The sequence below is a fragment of the Pelmatolapia mariae genome, linkage group LG3_W (assembly GCF_036321145.2).
Source record: "Pelmatolapia mariae isolate MD_Pm_ZW linkage group LG3_W, Pm_UMD_F_2, whole genome shotgun sequence".
NCBI lineage: Eukaryota > Metazoa > Chordata > Actinopteri > Cichliformes > Cichlidae > Pelmatolapia > Pelmatolapia mariae.
Window position 1 is genome coordinate 5,743,635 of NC_086229.1, and position 21,340 is coordinate 5,764,974.

The 21,340-nt window shown below is 42.4% G+C and overlaps 1 pseudogene; it reads right to left on the minus strand.

Annotated features, from left to right (window-relative positions):
• Window positions 1-1,434: 1,434 nt before the first annotated feature.
• On the minus strand, window positions 1,435-17,532 carry LOC134620274 (NLR family CARD domain-containing protein 3-like; annotated as a pseudogene).
• Window positions 17,533-21,340: the final 3,808 nt, after the last annotated feature.

The following is a 21,340-nucleotide window of genomic DNA, read 5'->3' on the forward strand; positions in this document are numbered from 1 at the left end:
CGCTCACATCACAGCTCTCTAAAGAAGTTTCAAAATAAGAGCTGAAAGCTGTGTTTGCTTGTGTTAGCTTATTGTTGTGGAGACTAACATTCAGTGATCATGTGTTCAGACTCATAATGATTACTCTCATAAATCCTGATCTTTGTATTTACTGTGTGTTGGATCAATAACTGAGATTCATTGTATCACACAGCTGTGCTGCTGCTGCTGCTGGTGATGTCAGCACATCTGGAACAATACGAGGTATCTGCTACCAGACTGAGCAGGACGTGAGACCTGTGGACTGTTTAAAGCTGTCCCTCCACAGCTCACTCAGACCTGATCCACACCTCAGTGAGATTCTCTGACTTCCTCAGTAGAGACAGAAACCATTCAGATCTGGGACGATCAGCTGACTGATGATGTCACACAGACTGTGTTTTTCAGGAACAGTGATTCTGATGTGAGCCTGCTAGCTGACAGCAGACCTGATGAAACCACATGTTGACATCTGTGAGGACAGACTGGACTCTTTGACTGCACCTTGGTTCTCCTCAGAGGTCTGTACAGGAGCATGTCCACCCCCACTGAAGATCTCAGTCACTGTGAAACATAGAAAGCTGCTTGTGTGGCCTCTGCCTCACATGTAGATGCAGCTACAGGTTTCTCTGTCAGTCAGACTGAAACAGTGTCCTGATGCTGCATCATTCAGCTCTGTGCCCCAGTCAGCATCACTGTTTCTACCAGTGTCAGTGTTTCTGCCCTTTTCATGTTTTATACAAACTAAAGTGATACACAACATATGCAGTGCTATACACGCATATGTATATGTTTCTAAGAGTTTGATAACCAAGCTGTTACCAACATCATGCACCATGTTCTTGTTCAACATGGGGAAAAAACACAAGACTAGTTTAAATGAAGATTAAAGCCTTTGCTGTTTATTAGATAAGCCACATGCATTATGATCCCTCAATACAATCATATTCTGCTTAGAATTGCATTCAAAACTATTGAGCCAATATTTTCAGCTTCTATGGCTGAAACATTTTCAAATGATGAGCTTCCAACAATGAGTGAAACAGTAAGAGCATGTGGAGAGTTTGGAAACATCCCATTAAGAAAGAGAAATCAAACATTTGGATTGATTTTAATGAGCTCAGACTTGTTGAAAATGCAGAGGAGCTGGTTTTGAACTGAGCTTCAGAGAAACACAACATTACTGATATTCACTGTGAAGCTGTGAGTGGAAAAAGACAGAAAACAACATGTGGATCCTGGAATAATGGGAGCTTCCATCTTTAAAGGACTGAAGAGGAAGAAGTTTACAAGGAATCATTTAGAAGAGTTTCAAACATCAACTGATTGAATCCATAAATGTGAAAACGTGTTTGAATCCATGAATCTAAAAACGTGGTTCTGAGTGAAAGAGACAGACATGTACAGACTGAACTCTCTGTTCAACAGTCAGAGTGTTTCTCTAACAGGAGAAGTAGAGTAGAAGGACAGAGTGCCAGCAGGACAGTCCACATACACTGCTGCTCTGTTAGAGGAAGAGGAGGAGGAGGAGGAGGATGTTAGTTTGTTATTGTGACAGACAGAATGAGGACCATCATCAGAGCAGCTCAGACTCCAGGAATGATCATTTCGTCCAAACCAACAGTCATTACTGTCTCCTTTCCTTCTGATTCTTCTGTAACTCACTGATATAAAAACGTTTCCTCTCCACTCGACCTCCCAGTAACAGCGACCAGTCAGACCATCTCTACAAAGCAGCTGATAAACATCAAATCTGTCTGGATGATCAGGATATGACTGAACCTCCTCCACATGTGTCACCTTCCTGTTGTTGTCAGACAGTTGGAGCTTTGTGTGCACTGTGTTTGTGTCGATTGTGAGTTGACAGGAATCTGATGGAGAGAACAAACACAATCCAGCTGCAGTTATTGATCCATCATCTGTTCATTGATTGACACTTTGATGATGACTCCTGACATGATGAAGATGGTTGAATGTGTGCTGCTTTGTTTTCATGAATCCCATTAAAAACACACTTACACTTCCTCAGACCTGGTCTCAACCATCGGACTCCAGCAGGCTCCACCCTGAAAGGAGGAGGGGTCAGAGCAGTCAGCATGCACACATGGACATTACATGGCTCTCACACACACACTGTTACACACTGATAAAGGAACAGTCCAACATTTTCACAAATACACTTCAATCCATTCATGGATCAACCTGCTGATGATTGGACTGATCCTAGATCAGTACATCACTGTGTTGAATGAAATATGACTGATTCAAACTATGATCTTCATCATCTTTATATTCCTCTCCTGTTTAGGTGGAAAGGACACCTCCCTGTCTTTGCTGCCAGCTGCTTTTCTCCTCTTGGAAACACATTTAACATGGCTGACACTTTATTAGGTACACAGTGACCACTGTCTCAGGTACAGTACACCTGTGACCTAATAATATGAGGTGCCGTAAGGGACATTATTACTGAAACGCTCTCACACACACAACTGAAACGCTCTCACACACACTACTGAAACGCTCTCACACACACTACTGAAACGCTCTCACACACACAACTGAAACGCTCTCACACACACTACTGAAACGCTCTCACACACACTACTGAAACCCTCTCACACACACTACTGAAACGCTCTCACACACACTACTGAAATGCACTCACACACTCCACTGAAACCAGAGGCATTTCCGCTGAACAGGAAGTTGTTTCCTGACAAGGAAACAGATGGAAAAAGTGGTATATTGCAAAACACTACAAGGATGTCTACTCAACAACCTGCTAGTACAATGGTCCCCAACCTTTTTTGCACCATGTACCATTTATGGCCGACAATAATTTCATGGACCGGCCTTTAAGTTGTCTTGGATAAATACAATAAAATAAAACCAGTACCGCTTCAAAAAAAAGAAGATTTAATTATAACACACGGGAAAAGACCCAAGGAAACAATATAAATGATATTAAAAAAAAAAAAAAAAAAAAAAAAAAACAATAAATACCCTGAAAACAATAAATTTTAAACTCAAGCCTCAACTTTTGCGACCCGGTACCAAACAAATCACAAGTTTCGTTTGGTACCCCTAACCCGGTACCCCAGCTCCCAGGTCCAGGACCTGGGGGTTGGGAACGGCTGTGCTTGTAGCTTAAGTGAAGCAGCCGCATTACTTAACAATATTTTAGCTTCCTTGAATCAAGGAATGGATTCAAGGTGCAAGAGGGAATTCGGCAAGTATGTCCTGTTTCCCCTAAGCTTTTTATATTGGCAACTCAGTTGTTAACACTATTAATCAAAATTTCTAACGACATACAAGGAATATCAATTTTTAATAAAGACTTCAAAATAAGTCAATTCGCAGATGATACATCTATTTTTTTTAAAGAGAAATACGTGGTCGAGAAAACTAAATTTTCTCTAAAGCTTCTCGTTTATCTCTCAGTATCAAAAAATGTGAACTACTCCCGATTCATACAAGCTCTGACTCCTCAATAGCTTTGGTTAGAGTTGAACCTAAAGTTAAATATATAGGGCTGATAATATCTATTTTTTTATATGGATCATCTAGCATTGGGTGTCATCATCATACTTTTGAGTAAATATCATATCGACTGTGCTAAATGGAGGAATGCTAAGCCTTCTCTCCCTGGTTTTATTAATGATTTTAAGATATTTTTTTCTTTGCTAAAAAAGACAAAAAGCACATATGCCAAAAAGATTAACCAGGATAATGCCGTCTGCTATTCTAAATTTTGACTGATGCTGAGGCTTATATATTGTTAAGTAATGCAGCTTCAGTAGTATGTGTGCGAGCGTTTCAGTAGTGTGTGTGAGAGCGTTTCAGTAGTGTGTGTGAGAGCGTTTCAGTAGTGTGTGTGAGAGCTGAAATTTCAGTAGTGTGTGTGAGAGCGTTTCAGTAGTGTGTGTGAGAGCGTTTCAGTAGTGTGTGTGAGAGCGTTTCAGTAGTGTGTGTGAGAGCTGAAATTTCAGTAGTGTGTGTGAGAGCGTTTCAGTAGTGTGTGTGAGAGGGTTTCAGTAGTGTGTGTGAGAGGGTTTCAGTAGTGTGTGTGAGAGCGTTTCAGTTGTGTGTGTGAGAGGGTTTCAGTAGTGTGTGTGAGAGCGTTTCAGTAGTGTGTGTGAGAGCGTTTCAGTAGTGTGTGTGAGAGCGTTTCAGTAGTGTGTTTGAGAGCGTTTCAGTAGTGTGTGTGAGAGGGTTTCAGTAGTGTGTGTGAGAGCGTTTCAGTAGTGTGTGTGAGAGCTGAAATTTCAGTAGTGTGTGTGAGAGCGTTTCAGTAGTGTGTGTGAGAGCGTTTCAGTAGTGTGTGTGAGAGCTGAAATTTCAGTAGTGTGTGTGAGAGCGTTTCAGTAGTGTGTGTGAGAGCTGAAATTTCAGTAGTGTGTGTGAGAGCTGAAATTTCAGTAGTGTGTGTGAGAGCGTTTCAGTAGTGTGTGTGAGAGGGTTTCAGTAGTGTGTGTGAGAGGGTTTCAGTAGTGTGTGTGAGAGCGTTTCAGTAGTGTGTGTGAGAGGGTTTCAGTAGTGTGTGTGAGAGCGTTTCAGTTGTGTGTGTGAGAGGGTTTCAGTAGTGTGTGTGAGAGCGTTTCAGTAGTGTGTATGAGAGGGTTTCAGTAGTGTGTGTGAGAGCGTTTCAGTAGTGTGTGTGAGAGCGTTTCAGTAGTGTGTGTGAGAGGGTTTCAGTAGTGTGTGTGAGAGCGTTTCAGTAGTGTGTGTGAGAGGGTTTCAGTAGTGTGTGTGAGAGCGTTTCAGTAGTGTGTGTGAGAGGGTTTCAGTAGTGTGTGTGAGAGCGTTTCAGTAGTGTGTGTGAGAGGGTTTCAGTAGTGTGTGTGAGAGCGTTTCAGTTGTGTGTGTGAGAGGGTTTCAGTAGTGTGTGTGAGAGCGTTTCAGTAGTGTGTATGAGAGGGTTTCAGTAGTGTGTTTGAGAGCGTTTCAGTAGTGTGTGTGAGAGGGTTTCAGTAGTGTGTGTGAGAGCGTTTCAGTAGTGTGTATGAGAGGGTTTCAGTAGTGTGTGTGAGAGCGTTTCAGTAGTGTGTATGAGAGGGTTTCAGTAGTGTGTTTGAGAGCGTTTCAGTTGTGTGTGTGAGAGCGTTTCAGTTGTGTGTGTGAGAGGGTTTCAGTAGTGTGTGTGAGAGCGTTTCAGTAGTGTGTATGAGAGGGTTTCAGTAGTGTGTTTGAGAGCGTTTCAGTAGTGTGTATGAGAGGGTTTCAGTAGTGTGTGTGAGAGCGTTTCAGTAGTGTGTGTGAGAGGGTTTCAGTAGTCTGTGTGAGAGCGTTTCAGTAGTGTGTGTGAGAGGGTTTCAGTAGTGTGTGTGAGAGCGTTTCAGTAGTGTGTGTGAGAGGGTTTCAGTAGTGTGTGTGAGAGCGTTTCAGTTGTGTGTGTGAGAGGGTTTCAGTAGTGTGTGTGAGAGCGTTTCAGTAGTGTGTATGAGAGGGTTTCAGTAGTGTGTGTGAGAGCGTTTCAGTAGTGTGTGTGAGAGGGTTTCAGTAGTGTGTGTGAGAGCGTTTCAGTTGTGTGTGTGAGAGGGTTTCAGTAGTGTGTGTGAGAGCGTTTCAGTAGTGTGTATGAGAGGGTTTCAGTAGTGTGTGTGAGAGCGTTTCAGTAGTGTGTGTGAGAGCGTTTCAGTAGTGTGTTTGAGAGCGTTTCAGTAGTGTGTGTGAGAGGGTTTCAGTAGTGTGTGTGAGAGCGTTTCAGTAGTGTGTGTGAGAGGGTTTCAGTAGTGTGTGTGAGAGCGTTTCAGTAGTGTGTGTGAGAGGGTTTCAGTAGTGTGTGTGTGAGAGCGTTTCAGTAGTGTGTGTGAGAGCGTTTCAGTAATAATGTCCCTTACAGCACCTCATATAATAAAGTGGCGTTCACTTGTTTATGAACCGTCTCCCTTCAGCTTTTTTAGCCGCCCTGTTTACCTCCAACTTTGTATCAGCAGCAGCGATGTCACGGTCTGCCGGGGCAAGCCGTGTGGAGATAAGTCAGGACCCAAGATGCGGCAGCTCTGGTGCAGATGAGTTTATTTAACAGAAGATAATACAAACAGCAACGGCGAGGGTGAGCTTGACACTAGAAAACCTAAACTGGAGAAACTAACAGAAACTAACCGGAAACAGATATGCAGGGAGGACTGATGGGAAGACGCAGGGAGACCAAGGTAAACTACACAGACGAACCAGCAACTAACAGAGGCAGACCCGAGGTTTAAATACACAGAAGGATAATGAGGGAATGAGACACAAAAGGAGGGCACAGCTGGGAGTAATCTGACCTGACGAGACAGGGGAAAAGTAACTGAACACACTGAGATAAGACAGAGACTTTCAAAGTAAAACAGGAAACACACACGTAATGACACAGACTCAAAAACGCAGACTAAACACAGGGATACACGGGCAGAAAAGAATGAACACTAACCGAGGGAGAACAGAACCAAAAGTACAATAATAGAAAACACAAAACGCTGGGTCAAAAGGACCCAGGATCACGACAAGCGAGCCACAGACCGAGTCCATCAGCAGCAACAATCCCACCACAACTTCTCCAGAAATGACCTCGTCTGGTTTCATTGAGTTATTTTATTTCCACACAGAACAGACTGGATGTTATCAGCACACAGAAATCACATGACCTTGTGCATTAAAACATGTTAGTGGATTATCCACCAATATATGATGCGATATTGACGTGTTAACAGACGACAGATTAGGCCTGGGTCTGTAATACTGTTAGCAAACACAGAATATTAACCAGGAACAGCTCCTTCATTTCCATCATTTAAGTTGGCTGATACAAACCACACCTCATCTCCTAATGCACTGAGCTTTCCTCATCTCTGACTCTAACTGACTGCTGGGTCCATGGTGTTCCTCCCCCTGCTGAGAAGGTGCAAGCAGCTGCCTTCTTTGCGTCACATACATCAGTCTGTCCACTGTGATTCTTTCCATGACTTTCCCTGGGTGAGATGTTAGAGCTGTAGGCCTATAACCTGTGGTCTTAGTGGGGTCTTTCCCTGCTTTCACAGTTCTTTCCAGCTTCCTGATATATTCTATTATAAAAGAGCAGCAGAGCATCTTCAAATGGTTCATCTTACTTCAGCTTAATGTGTTTACTGTTTTGTTTTTACACAGGTCATGTAAAAAAAAGTGTCTGACATCAAATATCGTACCAGAGGCTCGACAAAGCTGAACTGAAAGACAGCACGCGCAATAAATCAGAGCAGCACAGAACTTAAGCACATGGTCCATAGAAGCTGGGGTCTACAGGTGTACCAGGACAAGCTTAAGTCCACCAAAAAATTTCACTTGTTTCACTGTTTCTGTGTAAATTACTGGTTTATTTGAACAATTTCATCAGCTGAACCATAAATACTCCAAAACACTTTCTTTGTGACTCAGTGTGATTTTGCGTTTTGTAATATTAGCATGTCAAACTCTACATTCTCTACACAGACGAGAAATGAAGTGTATTTAATAATAAACGTTATCTCTCAGAGACAAAGTTAGTGTCTCATTCAGGTCTGTATCTGTGTAGTCTCAGACACATGCTGTGCTCATATTGCTGTTTAGTTTGTCACTCAGACCTCTTCCTGACAGGGGCAGCAATTTCATTTAAAGTCACATTCACTGATACAGGCTGAGGGTACACACATGATCCAGGGAAAAAATCTGATTAATATTTTTGTGCTGAAACTTGAACGTATATGTTCTCTTAGATAAATATTAAGAAGTCCTGTGTTTTACTACAAAATCAAAGTAGTAAAACACAGGACCTTTGGGTTAGATTTAAAGTGATTTGACAAATCATGTCTGTTGTAAATGAGTAAGCCATTCATCGACCTGACTCAGGTTTTAAATCATCATCAGAAAACACTGAATCCTGACCTGAGAATTGTACACTTTGGACTCTCCACTGCAGAAAATAGAAGCTTCAGTCCTGAATCCTGCAGGTTGTTACCACCCAGGTCCAACTCTCTCAGACTAGAGGACTGGGAGCTCAGCACTGAGGACAGAGCTTCACAGCTTCTCTCTGACAGGTTACAGCCACTCAGTCTGACAAAATGATGACAAGAAGACATGAAACACTTGTGTTAAACTATATTCATGGTGCCATGAGAAGCTACTACATTAACAATATTTCAACACTGTTTCAGGACATGCTGGAATCCTTATTGCCTATGTTACAAAAGACAAATATGGCAGTTTACTGTGACTTAGATGGATTCATTAAAAAAACAAAACATGCACACAATGTTAATTTTTTCCAAATGAAATTGATTAAATGACGTTAATTGTTGAAAAAAAAATCGATATCGCTTGATCTGACCTCAGTGTTTCCAGTTTGCAGTATTGACTCTTCATCCCAGCAGACAGAAGCTTCAGTCCTGAATCCTGCAGGTTGTTGTTACCCAGGTCCAACTCCGTCAGACAGGAGGACTGGGAGCTCAGGACTGAGGACAGAGCTTCACAGCTTCTGTCTGACAGGTTACAGCCACTCAGTCTGAAATCAAGCGGGAAGGGAAACAAGATCAACAAAACAAATCAGAGCTTTATTGCTTTTTTTGTTGTTTTTAAGCAAAATCAGTGAGGTGCTGGTAGATTCTGTTCTTTTGGTTTATTACCCAATAAAACACACATACAGTAATATTTGTGACTTTTGTAATAGTAGCATGCAAAGCAACAGCGGTCACAGATTGAAGGGGCCTGAATAAAACTACAATGCAGTGATTTTTAAGATGGCCTGTTCTTCCAATTTCCAACAACAGAAAGCTGGCCAAGCTTCTCTGCTTGGGCTGCTGCCCCCACGACCCGGCCCTGGATAAGAGGAAGAAAATGGATGGATGGATGATGTTATTTTCTCTCTCTTTCCTATGTTAAATATTTTAAATTGTATTTTTGTTGCTTAAAGCCAAAGGCTGCTGTTTTACTCCCAGTACACTGTATATTTTTTAAAATAGCTAGTCTATAGTCAATTTTAAATGCTCTACAATTTGAACAAATGGGATTTGTAGTTTTAAAGATGCAGTGAATTCCCATCATTTAAACAGACAGAAAAACCCGGAGCCTGGATTTAAGTCACTTTACAAAGTTTGCCAGCTCCATATTTCCTCCCTCTATACAGGGATAGTACCTGCCTGCAGCACTACTCCGTGTTAATATTCACTTTCATTTGTGTTGGACGAGGTTGTAACCCCTGCCACAACTAGCTTCTTGGCAGTTTGTGGAGCTGAAATATCTTCACACATGACTCGCTTATGATCATCACCTGAGTGAGCGAGCACATGTCAGCTGTGAAGCATTTTCACAGCTGTATTTCACACATTACTGTGACAGGTGGAAGAAGTAGTTCCTACTAATCATTTAGACAATCCCAACAATGCAAATACTTTTAACTGTGTTCCTGTTAATAATAAACAAAAAATACCGCAAATTACTAAAATGTTTCTCACACCAGTCTATTAATTAACGAAAGACCAAGACAGACTTTTAATTCATTTGAAAGCCTGATGCTTAGCCTTGTCCACCCCAGCTGTAAAACTCAGAAACCAGTCTTACTTGTTATCATCTATCGTCCACCTGGGCCTTACACAGAGTTTCTCTCTGATTTCTCAGACTTTTTATCTGATTTAGTGCTCAGCTCAGATAAAATAATTATTGTGGGTGATTTTAACATCCATGTAGTTGCTAAAAATGGCAGCCTCAACATCGCATTTAATCTGTTATTAGACTCAATTGGCTTCTCTCACACACTCTAGATCTTGTTTTAACATATGGCATAGAAACTGAACATTTAACAGTGTTTCCTGAAAGCCCTCTGATGTCTGATCATTTCCTGATAACATTTACATTTACAATAATTGATTACACAGCAGTGGAGAGTAGACTTTATTAGGGATGGGTATCGTTTAGGTTTTATCCAATACCGCTGCCAAACTGGTATTATTGAAACGGTGCCGGTGCATAAACAGTGCTCAAACCGGTGCTTAAAGAATGGAGAACACAAAATTGGTCCAAAAACCTCTCATGTTTAGCTGTTTTTTGTAAAAAGATAACTATGTTAGCCTTTTCTGCAGCTATAGGGCATATATGGTATCACTCATGGCTGGAAGCAGTGCTTAAACAATGGAAAAAACACAAACTTTGTCCAAAAACCTCTCATGTTTAGCTGTTTTCCACTTTTTCTTTGGTCATTTGAACCTTTTTGGCCAGGGTGAAGGGAGCATCTGCCATCAAACAAGAAGACAGCCGCATGTAGCTATGATGATGTTTGCTAGTTCACCTTACATGCATTAATTTAATAACGTGGTTAGCCTACTCAACGTAAATTACACACGAAAAAACATTAAGCTACTCACGCAGAGAAGAACGGCTGTTGCTGCCATCATCATCGTCATCATTTCTGCTACACTGGCAGGGCTAGGGGCCAGGACTCTCCTCTTCGGGTTTTTGGGGGATGTTGCTAACTCCGGGTCCGATAAAAGGCACCACACCCGCAGTAGATGTGCTCGGTGTGAGGTCCCGCAGCAAGCTATCAAACACGGCGCATTTCTCGGCTTTTAAAAAAATGCTATACGTCGCCAGGTGTTTCATCGGATTCGAGGTGTTACCTCCTTTGACAGTATCACAGTATCACCTTAAAGCACTTGTTGCAGGCAGCTGAGTTTGCATCTTTTGCTGTGAAGTACAGCCAGACTTTTGACCGCTTCGCCTTGGGCATTTTTAATGTGTAGCTCTGCTCTAAAAGAACGTATGTACCTGGGCCAGCCTACGATCCTCGGAAACGTAAAATGATTGGCTAAAATCTAAAGTCATCACAGCTCAGGAAAAAAAAGCACAGATTTGGTTACTACCGTTTATGTCAGAACCGGTGCTATCATGGCACCGGACTCCGGTACCCATCCCTAGACTTTATCACAGTAGATGTCTTTCTGAAAGTGCTGTAACTAAGTTTAAGAATATAATCCACCCACTGTTATCATCTTCAATGCCCTGTACCAACATAGAGCAGAGCAGCTATCTTAACGCTACTCCAACAGAGGTCGATTATCTTGTTAATAATTTTACCTCCTCACTACATACGACTTTGGATACTGTAGCTCCAGTGAAAACTAAGGTCTCAAATCCGAAGTACCTGACTCCGTGGTATAATTCTCAAACACGTAGCCTAAAGCAGATAACTCGTAAGCTGGAGAGGAAATGGCGTGTCACAAATTTAGAGGATCATCATTTAGCCTGGAGAAATATTTTGCTGCTTTATAAGAAAGCTCTGCAAAGCCAGAACATTTTACTATTCGTCACTGATTGAAGAAAATAAAAACAACCCCAGGTTTCTCTTCAGCACTGTAGCCAGGCTGACAAACAGTCAGAGCTCTACTGAGCCAACCATCCCTTTAACGTTAACTAGTAATGACTTCATGAACTTCTTCACAAATAAAATTTTTATCATTAGAGAAAAAATTACCAATAATCATCCCACAGATGTAATATTATCTGCAGCTACTTTTAGTACCACCAATGTTAAGTTAGACTCTTTTTCTCCAATTGATCTTTCTGAGTTAACTTCAATAATTACTTCCTCCAAACCATCAACGTGTCTTTTAGACCCCATTCCTACAAAACTGCTCAAAGAAGTCCTGCCATTAATTAATTCTTCAATCTTAAATATGATCAACCTATCCCTAATAATTGGCTATGTACCACAGGCCTTCAAGGTGGCTGTAGTTAAACCTTTACTCAAAAAGCATCTCTAGACCCAGCTGTCTTAGCTAATTATAGGCCAATCTCCAACCTTCCTTTCATATCAAAAATCCTTGAAAGAGTAGTTGTCAAACAGCTAACAGATCATCTGCAGAGGAATGGCTTATTTGAAGAGTTTCAGTCAGGTTTCAGAGCTCATCACAGCACAGAAACAGCTTTAGTGAAGGTTACAAATGATCTTCTTATGGCCTCTGACAGTGGACTCATCTCTGTGCTTGTCCTGCTACACCTTAGTGCAGCGTTCGATACTGTTGACCATAGTATCCTATTAGAGCGTTTAGAACATGCTGTAGGTATTACAGGTACTGCACTGCAGTGGTTTGTATCATATCTATCTAACAGACTCCAATTTGTTCAAGTAAATGGAGAGTCCTCTTCACACACTAAGGTCAGTTATGGTGTTGCACAGGGTTCAGTCCTAGGACCAATTCTATTTACATTATACATGCTTCCCCTAGGCAGCATCATTAGAAGACATAGAATAAATTTTCACTGCTATGCAGATGACACCCAGCTCTATCTATCCTCTATCCATCCATCCATCCATCCAATCTAGCCAGATTCTTACTCTGGATGGCATTACCTTGACCTCCAGTAATGCTGTGAGGAACCTTGGAGTCATTTTTGACCAGGACATGTCCTTCAATGCACATATTAAACAAATATGTAAGACTGCTTTCTTCCATTTGTGCAACATCTCTAAAATTAGAAATATCCTGTCTCAGAGTGACGCTGAAAAACTAGTTCATGCCTTCATTACTTCCAGGCTGGACTACTGTAATTCACTATTATCAGGATGTCCTAAAAACTCCCTGAAAAGCCTTCAGCTAATCCCAAATGTTGCAGCAAGAGTACTGACAGAGACTAGAAAGAGAGAGCATATTTCTCCTGTTTTGGCTTCCCTTCATTGGCTTCCTGTTAAATCCAGAATTGAATTCAAAATCCTGCTCCTCACATACAAGGTCTTAAATAATCAGGCCCCATCTTAATGACCTTGTAGTACCATATCACCCTATTAGAGCACTTCGCTCTCGCTCTGCAGGCCTACTTGTTGTTCCTAGGGTATTTAAAAGTAGAATGGGAGGGAGAGCCTTCAGTTTTCAGGCCCCTCTTCTGTGGAACCAGCTTCCAGTTTGGATTCGGGAGACAGACACTATCTCTACTTTTAATATTAGGCTTAAAACATTCCTTTTTGGTAAAGCATATAGTTAGGGCTGGACCAGGTGACCCTGAATCCTCCCTTAGTTATGCTGCAATAGACGTAGGCTGCCGGGGATTCCCATGATGCATTGAGTTTTTCCTTTCCAGTCACCTTTCTCACTCACTATGTGTTAATAGACCTCTCTGCATCGAATGATATCTGTTATTAATCTCTGTCTCTCTTCCAAAGCATGTCTTTCATCCTGTTTTCCTTCTTTCACCCCAACCGGCCGCAGCAGATGGCCGCCCCTCCCTGAGCCTGGTTCTGCTGGAGGTTTCTTCCTGCTAAAAGGGAGTTTTTCTTTCCCACTGTCGCCAAAGTGCTTGCTCATAGGCGGTCATATGATATGATTGTTGGGGTTTTCTCTGTATTTATTATTGTGCTATCTACTGTACAATATAAAGCGCCTTGAGGGGACTTTTGTTGTGATTTGGCGCTATATAAATAAAATTGAATTGAATTGAATGTTCTGTTTTTAGAGTTTAACTAGAGTGTTTAATGTGGGTTCATAGAACAAACATTTTAAGCTCCTTAAGTGTTTAAAGGCTGTATCAAAAGTTAATTCAAGTTAAAATATTGTGGTCAAATGTTCTCCTTTTTTCTTTTATACTATACAACTACGTAGGCTCATGGTTTTAGGACATGGATCTGTCATGGAAGAAATCTATGACCACGTTTAATCAACATTTTAAAAATAAACATGATCACACATTTACTCACAGAGCCTTCTTGGAGACTTTGACCACTGGCAGCAGCCTCAGAAGAGCCTCCTCTGAAGCAGAGTATTTCTGCAGGTCAAACACATCCAGATCTTTTTCTGATGACAGTAAGATGAAGACCAGAGCTGACCACTGAGCAGGAGACAGTTGATCTGTGGAGAGACTTCCTGATCTCAGGGACTGTTGGATCTCCTCCACTAGAGAACGATCATTCAGTTCATTAAGACAATGGAACAGATTGATGCTTTTCTCTGCAGACAGATTCTCACTGAGATTCTTCTTGATGTACTGAACTGTTTCCTGATTGGTCTGTGAGCTACTTCCTGTCTGTGTCAGCAGACCTCGTAGGAGAGTCTGATTGGTCTGCAGGGAAAGACCCAGGAGGAAGCGGAGGAACAAGTCCAGGTGTCCATTTGGACTCTGTAAGGCCTTGTTCACAGCACTCTGGTGGAGAGATTGAAGTTTTGGTTTATCAAATAATTTAGACCACATGGACATTGTTTGTTGTTCTACCAGCAGATTGAGTCCAGAGTTGATGAAGGTCAGGTGGACATGAAGAGCAGTCAGAAACTCCTGAACACTCAGATGGATGAAGCAGAACACCTTGTCCTGGTACAGTCCTCTCTCCTCTTTAAAGATCTGTGTGAACACTCCTGAGTACACTGAGGCTGCTCTGATATCGATGCCACACTCTGTCAGGTCTGATTCATAGAAGATCAGGTTTCCTTTCTGCAGCTGATCAAAAGCCAGTTTTCCCAGAGACTCAATCATCTTCCTGCTCTCTGGACTCCAGTGTGGATCTGTCTCAGCTCCTCCATCATACTTGACCTTCTTCACTTTGGCCTGAACCACCAGGAAGTGGATGTACATCTCAGTCAGGGTCTTGGGCAGCTGTCCTCCCTCTGTGGTTTCCAGCACATCCTCCAGAACTGTAGCAGTGATCCAGCAGAAGACTGGGATGTGGCACATGATGTGGAGGCTTCGTGATGTCTTGATGTGGGAGATGATCCTGCTGGTCTGCTCCTCATCTCAGAATCTCTTCCTGAAGTACTCCTCCTTCTGTGGGTCAGTGAACCCTCTGACCTCTGTCACCATGCCAACACAGTCAGGAGGGATCTGATTGGCTGCTGCAGGTCGTGTGGTTATCCAGAGGCGAGCAGAGGGAAGCAGTTTCCCCCTGATGAGGTTTATCAGCAGCACATCCACTGAGGAGGACTTTCTAGGGTCAGTTAGGATTGTAGTTTTGTGGAAGTCCAGAGGAAGTCGACACTCATCCAGACCATCAAAGATGAACACAACCTGGAAGTCTTCAAAGCTGCAGATTCCTGCTTCTTTGGTTTCAGTAAAGAAGTGATGAACAAGTTCCACCAAGCTGAACTTTTCCTCTTTCAGCACATTCAGCTCTCTGAAAGTGAATGGAAATATGAACTGGATGTCCTGGTTGGCTTTGTCTTCAGCCCAGTCCAGGCTGTATTTCTGTGTTAAGACTGTTTTCCCAATGCCAGCAACTCCCTTTGTCAGCACTGTTCTGATTGGTTCTTCTCTTCCAGGTGAGGCTTTAAAGATGTCTTCTTGTCTGATTGTTGTTTCTGGTCTGTCTGGTTTCCTATTTGCTGTTTCAATCTGTCTGACCTCATGTTCATCATTGACCTCTGCAGTCCCTCCCTCTGTGATGTAGAGCTCTGTGTAGATCTGATTCAGAAGGGTTGGGTTTCCTGCTTTAGCGATCCCCTCAAACACACACTGGAACTTCTTCTTCAGGGTGGATTTGAGTTTACGATGACAAACTGCAGCTTGAAGTTCTGAATAAGAAGAAATATTCAGATTATCTTTTGGAAGTAGAAACAAACACTTGATTCCAAAAGAATGAATCTTTAAAACATGTTGCTCCATCTCATAAGACATTATTAAATGTCTCATTTATCCAGAACTTTAAATCTTTAGATAAATCCTCTTACTGCTCTGCAGACGGTCAGCCAGCTCCTCCTGCTTCATTCTCCTCAGGAAGTCCAGTGTGATCTTCACAAAAGCCTCTCTGCTGCTGCTCCTCTGACTCTCTAAGCATTCTGGGTAATCTGGATTCAGAACCTTCTGGATCTTCTTCAGCTCGTTCTTCACAAAAGTGATGATGTTGTCCTCCAGCAGCTGGAACAGAATATTTATGAATGAGCCAATCAGACTGAAATCATGGAGCCAAACATCAATCCATGTTGGACACACTGACAATCCACTGGTCTACAAAGAGCAGCATGGAGATGACTGTGAACAGAATAGATGTAACAGTAGTTGTTGTACATGTACAGACCATAAATATGGAGTCCAGCTGTGTTTGATGCTGCTGGGCAGACTGACCACTGGGGACCTCTGAGCTCTGCTGGTCCACTCTGTGGAGGAACCATGAAGAATTAGTTCAACGCAGGATAAAGATCCAGGAGTTTCTGCTCAAATAACTTCATCTGAATCAAGTCTGTCAAGTTTTAAACTCTCAGATTGTGAACATATCAGTAATTTTCAGTCTGTTTTTATGGACGTCCTTTCAGTTATGATGGCAGGGATGATTTTTGAGAAGCTCATTAAACTGAACCATCAGCAGATCACTGCTCCAAAACCAGAACATGATCCGAGGTCTCTCCACCACCAGAACACCAGCTTTACTAACGTGGTAGATCAGTGTAGTACAGATCAATAACTGATGAGTCATTTTATCAAAATCACTGAGTGCTTCACATCTGAGCCTCTGATGTTTCTGTAGACATTTTGCATATTTAATGAATGTCTGACAGTTTTACATTCAATCTATGAATACAGTGGAAATGTTGTGTTATTGTCTCCATGTTTTTTCCAGCATCATAAATTCTTAAGTTCAGAAAATTAGATTCTTTTTTCACAGCTGAAAAACAACAACATTTATTCTCTATTGAAATCTGCATCGTCCACTCCAAAGGTCACAATCTGAAGGTCACATCTGGTTTTGTTCCCTGTGATTAAATCTGAGCATCAGTATGGTGGGATTTATCCACTACATCCACCCACTGTGGTTCAGTGTTGTCCTGATGGAGTAACAGCAGCCAGTATGATCCAGGCTTTAGCTGCTGGGTCTCTGTGTGACCTCTCAGACTGTTTAACAGATCAGACACAAAGAGAATCAGAGCAGCTCTTTAAAGACAAACATGAACCCACTCAGGTCACACTTTCCCCACAGATATGAGCATCACTGTCCTCAAACAGCAAATGACCAAGTCTAACATTTGGATCTTTTATCTTTCATTGTTTTCTTTTAATGAATCTTTGTAACAATCTGAGGATGTTTCAGGTCAGATTTATCCAGGAAACACAAACATGTAAAGGAGTCATCACAGCTCTCTGACCTCGTTGGTCCAGGTTCACCACTGAAGTTTGGAGGTAGATCTTTGGACCGGTCACTCCTCACAGATGGACAGCTGGACCCTGCAGACTGTGACCTCTGACCTCTGCAGACACAAACATGATTGAAGCAGCTGTGATCACACAGACTGCAGATAATGCAGCTGTTTCCTGTCAGTAACATCCTCTTAGATTAGAGTTCAGCTTTTTACAGGAAAACTGGACAAAACTGATATTTTTTACAAACTCATTTTCATTTCCTCTCAGCTCACAAACACAGAAAATCAACCAGAATCAACACTGATTATAATGTCAGTGCAGAATTATTTCTGTTACTCAGTGAGTTCAGCTCTCTGACCTCGTTGGTCCAGGATCACCACTGAAGCCTGGAGGATGACCTTTGGACTCGTCACTCCTCACAGACAGACAGCTGGACCCTGCAGACTCTGCTCTGTCCTCCTCTTCCTCCATCATCATCTTCAGTCAGTCTGAGAGGTAAAACACAAACACTCAGTGAGTTCACATTAACAGGAGTAACTGAGTTACAGTCGCTGACCTCTGACCTGTCATGTGACCTAAATACCAGGTCAATATGTCTGTAGGTTCAGACATCCTGGTCATGTGATCTAAGGAGCTTGGAGAGAAAAGAGACGTCTTAAAGTGAAGACGTTTCATCAGAGAAGCTTCTTCACTTCTAAAACCAAACAGTGGAGAGTCCCAGATATTAAAACCTGAGAGGGACAGAAAGCATGTCACTGACCCACTATTGACCATGTGATGAGTCACATGATCAATAGTGGGTAAACAATATAACAACTTGTTTCAAGGAGGAAACTGCCTTTCCACCAGGAGCACAAACATCTGGAGCACAGACATCTGGAGCACAGACATCTGGAGCACAAACATCTGGAGCACAGACATCTGGAGCACAAACATCTGGAGCACAGACATCTGGAGCACAAACATCTGGAGCACAGACATCTGGAGCACAGACATCTGGAGCACAGACATCTGGAGCACAAACATCTGGAGCACAGACATCTGGAGCACAGACATCTGGAGCACAGACATCTGGAGCACAAACATCTGGAGCACAGACATCTGGAGCACAGACATCTGGAGCACAGACATCTGGAGCACAGACATCTGGAGCACAAACATCTGGAGCACAGACATCTGGAGCACAAACATCTGGAGCACAGACCTCTGGAGCACAGACATCTGGAGCACAAACATGTGGAGCACAGACATCTGGAGCACAAACATGTGGAGCACAAACATCTGGAGCACAGACATCTGGAGCAGCATGTCGATGCTGTTGGTTGAGATCCTGAAGACTGAAGTCCAGGCAGCTCCAGCAATGATCCACAGATGTGTTTTTATTCCATGTATGAATGTTGTTATTGACAGAGATGAAGTTTGTGTGTCGGTGATGCAGTGACTGTTGTTGTTACCTGTACAGGCTGGTTAGACTCTATGAAACAGATCATACAGATCTCTGCATGTTAGAAGAGACTATTAAAGGTCATGAATGAGACAAAGGCAGGGAGGCGTCCTTTACAGCTAAACAGCAGAGTGAGAGAACAGCCAGCACCTCTACATTTATCACATTATACACATTATATATGATACTGACAGGGATGATAAGAATTTAGTGATTGACTGTAGCTCTGCGCTAACAGTCACCACCATCGCTGAGCAGCATATCAAAGACATTTGTGAACATTAACTGCATGTTGTGGGTCAAATGTTTGTGCATGTTGGAGGCATTTCCTCTTTGTTGTGATCAGTGTTGGTCATTACTTAAAAAAGTTATTACACATATTACACAGAACACTTTAATTAAAAGTAATGGAGTATGTTACCTAATTACTCCGCATAACATTACTTTCATGTTACTGTGTAAAATGAACAGTGTCATAATGACCATCTAACAATATAAAGCTGAGGCTACAGCCCCACACACCAACACAGATCCTGATGAGGTCACGTGATCTTTCTCTGAGTGTTTATGAACACAAAGATGAAACAGCACAAAGACACTTCAAAGTGATTCAACTGTAGAAACATGAACAGGTAGAAACCTGCAGCCTGACTGCTCATCACTGTGTTACCTGTTCAAGTTCAGCAGCAGCAGCTCACTTTATCACGGTGCTGGTCTGGGGTCAGTGTTTACTCAGCTCTAAGGTCACTCTGGGTTCTTGGCGTTAGCTTAGCTTAGCGTTTGCGCTCTGTCAGGTGTCTCATCTTGTGTTAAATATTAATCACAGTGACAGTAAAGGAGGTAAAGGGCTGTGACGTCATCACGTACGCTGCGTCCTCTGTGGACTCACAAGTACGAACTACAAGTACACAAACACGAACGTAGCTCAGAGTGAGGACACACTCGGCCTCGTTGGTCCAGCTGTGAGTCCGTTACCGTGAACTATGGAGCGGCAGATTTGTGCTGAACTAAGCTGCACACAGCTGATGTTAGCCAGGAAAACATTACACACTGACTTTAATGGAGAGACCGGAAATACAAAAAACACACAGTTTGTTGTGTGAAGAAATCAAACATGAGCTGAACAAACAGTAAAGTTCCTAAAGACAAACTGTTAAAGGAGAAGCAAAGCAAACTTACAGTTTCTTCACACCAACAACAAGCTCCACTGCACGAAGTTCAGGAAGTGAAAGTAAACTTTGAGCCTAATGCGGCGTTTGAGGACAATCAGGGGCATTGAAACACTGTGTGCTGCGTTCAGGTGCACCTCAGAAACTCCAAACCTCTGTCAGGCTGTGATTTATTTCTGCTGGTTTTCCAGTTTGAAGCACAAACATCTGTCATCACTTTGTTCTTCTTCTTGCAGCGTTTGAATATTTCAGCACTGAACTGATGTTTATTTAAAGCTCATTTCAACCTGTTGAAGTCATGAATGAAAGTACAGACTGAGAGTGGATCACATGATGTTTAAGGTGTGTCATGTGACATGTTCAGTATTGTCACACATGTCTAGATTGTCCCTGATATCACAAGTGCTCAAACACTGATGATTATTTTTGAAGAATTATTACTGATGGTAGCAAAGTCTGAATGGAGCTCTCTGTCTGTGCTGATTTGTTGCCCTCTGGAGGTCAACACACAAACTGCATGATGTCACTGTAACCACCACGGACGATCTGATATCCTCATGTTGGCATTGTTCCCACATCATCATAATAAATGTTGTTCCAGGTTCAACATTGCAAGTGACCAATCACCTTCTTGTGATGTCATAAAAATACCTGCCTTAAAAAAACAAATGTTCTTCGAGAAACCGCCTTTTGTCCGCCGATCCAAAAATTTCAATTCCTATCAAGAAAGGAGCTCCTCCTCGGTCTGCAAACAGGCTCAGCAGCTCTGATCATTCATTGGAGTCAGCACAGAGTGTGGAGACATCTAGTGGTCGTGGAGAGTAGTGCGATCAAAGCTCTGCTGGTGAATGTAGTTACTGTAAGGTCTCTGATGGAGCTCTGTGATTGGTGGATAGTCCAAACTAAATCAAGTTATCAAGTTTCTTTGTCCTTTGATAAACCACGAAAGGACCGATCAGCTGATCAGCAGTCAGGACATCAGTGTCGTGACCAGTGATGGGAATAACGGCGTTACAAGTAACGGCGTTACTAACGGCGTTACTTTTTTCAGTAATGAGTAATCTAACTAATTACTATTCCTATCATTACAACGGCGTTACAGTTACTAACTAGAAAATGCGGTCCGTTACTATTTTTCAACAAACAGAAGGTTGAAGCTGTGTGTTCAGTTTACTGCATCTTATATCAGCTGCAGGAAGTAGCTGTAAGTAATCTGGACGCTACAGCTTTAAGCAGCTGCGCGCTCCCGTGGACGGTAATCACGAGCACGGCGTTTTTTCCTCAATAGTTTCGTCACGTTTACTGTCTAAGGGCAGCGCAGCAAGACCTCTCTGGAGGTGAACCTCAGCCTGAACCTGACCAACCTCCACCTGTCTGACAGCGCCACCTACACCTGCTCCGTCACATCATTTAGACTGAGAGATGTCCCACTGCAGGTCAAAGGTCAACATCAAACCAAAACCCTGCTGTAGACGATCACAATCACTCAAACTGAACTTTTAATATTGTCACAATAAGCATGCTTGCTTCACCATTTTAAATCTAAGCATATTCTTTAATTCATTACATTCAGTCAAAGGTCACCTGACAGTTTGTGTTTCTCTACAGAACCATTTCCATCCTGGGCCACAGCTCTGCTGGTTCTGCTGGTTCTCCTGGTTCTCCTGGTTCT